The 2,317-nt window shown below is 51.4% G+C and overlaps 1 pseudogene; it reads right to left on the bottom strand.

Moving 5' to 3' along the window:
* Positions 1-1,346: 1,346 nt before the first annotated feature.
* Positions 1,347-2,080, bottom strand: LOC142424105 (PRELI domain-containing protein 1, mitochondrial pseudogene; annotated as a pseudogene).
* Positions 2,081-2,317: the final 237 nt, after the last annotated feature.

Raw genomic sequence — 2,317 nt, 5'->3', positions numbered from 1 at the left:
TCTTATCACAATTACTGATCCTCTTTATTTATAATTTCACCTTTATTTATAATCCTGCCTAATCCAATCATATCAAACAGATTTGATCATGTTCCGGGTAGAGATGAAGATCTTGTTTTATGATCACTAAGCACTAGTGGTACTGTTGGGTACCACATGGTTGGGTACCACCAGGTTGGCAGTTCAAGCTCACCAGTGGGTCTGCAGGGGGGAATAAAGGGTGGGGGTGATCTTTTTCTTTAAAGATGTACAGCTTCGGGGACCCCCTATAGGATATCTATGAGCTGGAATTGGCTCAATGACTATGGTTTTGGCTTTGGAAGGGCAGGACACAAAAGCAAACGCCAGAAATGTTTCAGACAGATACCACCCCTAATGGGTAGCCCACAAGTTAGTAAATGCTAGGAGTCAATACGCGCCTCCTGCCCTGAAGGAGTTTATGATAACACGGGGTGTGGAGACGGTCTAGAAGGAGTGCTCAGTTATATAGTCCACAACTAGGTATGATGTCATTCTGAGTTCAGGTAGTGGGAAGGAGTTATTAGCTGGACTACTTTGGACATGTTGTCAGGAGCGATCAGTCCTTGGCAAAAATGACCTTCTGCTTAGGAAAGTGGAGGGTCGGTGAAAGAAAGAGGAGGGGAGAGATACATAGATTGACACCACGGCAGCAACCACAGGCTCCTGCAGAGCAATTGTGAGGACACTGGGAGACAGGCCCGGGTTTCTTCTGCAGGCCCAGGGTCGCTATGAGTTTGGACCAACTCCAGGGCACCTAACTCCAAGAGCATCACTGGCTTCCATGATTGTCCATCTTTTATCCTTTCATTCTTTATCTTATTTTTTAGACTTACAATAATAAAAGACCTGCTCTCAATCCCTTGTGAATCTGGAAACTCTTCTGGCCTCTTCCCCAGAAGGTGTTTCTTCTAATTAACTCCTAAGTTCCCCCCAATTACTTACCACCTAAGTGCTCTTCACTAATAAAGAACGTTTGCTTTTTATTTATTTATTTGGGGTGGGGGGACTAATTGAATTCAACAAGCATTTATCGAGTGCTTCTTATGTGCTAAGTATTGTTTCAGTACCTGGGACACATCAGAGAGCAAACAGATCTCTGCTCCTGTGGCGCTTACAGTCTAGTGTTCAATACAACATCTCCTGGCCACTGTGAGCTGTGAGGGCAGGTCTGCACCTCTCTGTCTGTTCCTCACCTGCCCACGGGGGAAATAAGCAAGGCTGGCACACACATGGGTGACGCGCTTGGTGTCCTGTACTGCCAAAAGGACAACCCCCTCCCCCCGCCCCATGCTGCCAGACAGTACATAGGGGCTGGAAGTTGATTTTTAATTAAGAAAGCATACTGCAGGCAGGTCAGGGGGATGGATCCAGGTCGTCTGGTCAAGGGTGGGGGCAGGGGGCTGGGCTGGCTCCACGAACTGCTGCTGCTGCTTGGTGGCTGCCTTGCTGACATGGTCCTTGACCTTCTCGGTAGCTGCCAGTGCCGCCTCCTTTGCCTTTTCTGGGGCTCCCTTGGTGGTTTCAACAAGCGTCTTAGAAGGGGCCTCACCTTGCAGCTTGTCCAGGATGTATTCAAAGCCCTTCATAGTCTTGGTCACATTGCTTTTAAACGGGGCCAAACCAAATTCCTGGGCAGCTCCGGAGACACCAAACAAGTTGGAAGAGACCCAGGCTTCCCGGTGGATTTCGGCCCAACCACTGTTGTCGGCATTCACGTGGTAAACACAGCGCTCCGCCACCACCATGAGCCGGACATGGTTGATGTTCCAGGTGAAGGTGGTCATGGTCTGATTCTGTGGGACCACAACGGAGTCCTCCAGGATGTACACCGAGTGAGCGACATTGGCAGGAAGCAGTCGCTCGGCCCAGCAGGGCATCCTGCTGGTCTTGGGCAGGAGTCACCTGGATAGGAGCTTCTGGTCAGCGTCACCTCCCGGTGCACGATGTCTTCTGTCAGGACATGCTTGCCGTAGGGATTCCGGTACTGCTGCCAGAAGGCGGCGAACACGTGGTCCCAGGAACTCCGGAGCACGCTCCGGCCCAGGAAATATGTCACCATGGTCCTGGCCGGCCAGAGAGGGCTCAGCACCCACGCAGCATCAGGGGTGTGGGCCCGGGACCGGGGCTCTGCGCATGCCCGCCAGCCTCTTAGGTCACAGTGACAGCCACACCGCGCCCAAACAGCCGCCACCATGAGGTGTGGTCAAAGCCGAACGTTTGCTTTGTAAATCCCTCCTGAGGACAATTGCATGAACCCTGGTGGTGTAGAGGATTATGTGTGAGGCTGTGAACTCCA

This window comes from Tenrec ecaudatus, chromosome 13 (assembly GCF_050624435.1).
Source record: "Tenrec ecaudatus isolate mTenEca1 chromosome 13, mTenEca1.hap1, whole genome shotgun sequence".
Lineage (NCBI taxonomy): Eukaryota > Metazoa > Chordata > Mammalia > Afrosoricida > Tenrecidae > Tenrec > Tenrec ecaudatus.
Note: the sequence above shows the minus strand (reverse complement) of the source record. Positions and strands in the feature narration are given on the sequence as shown.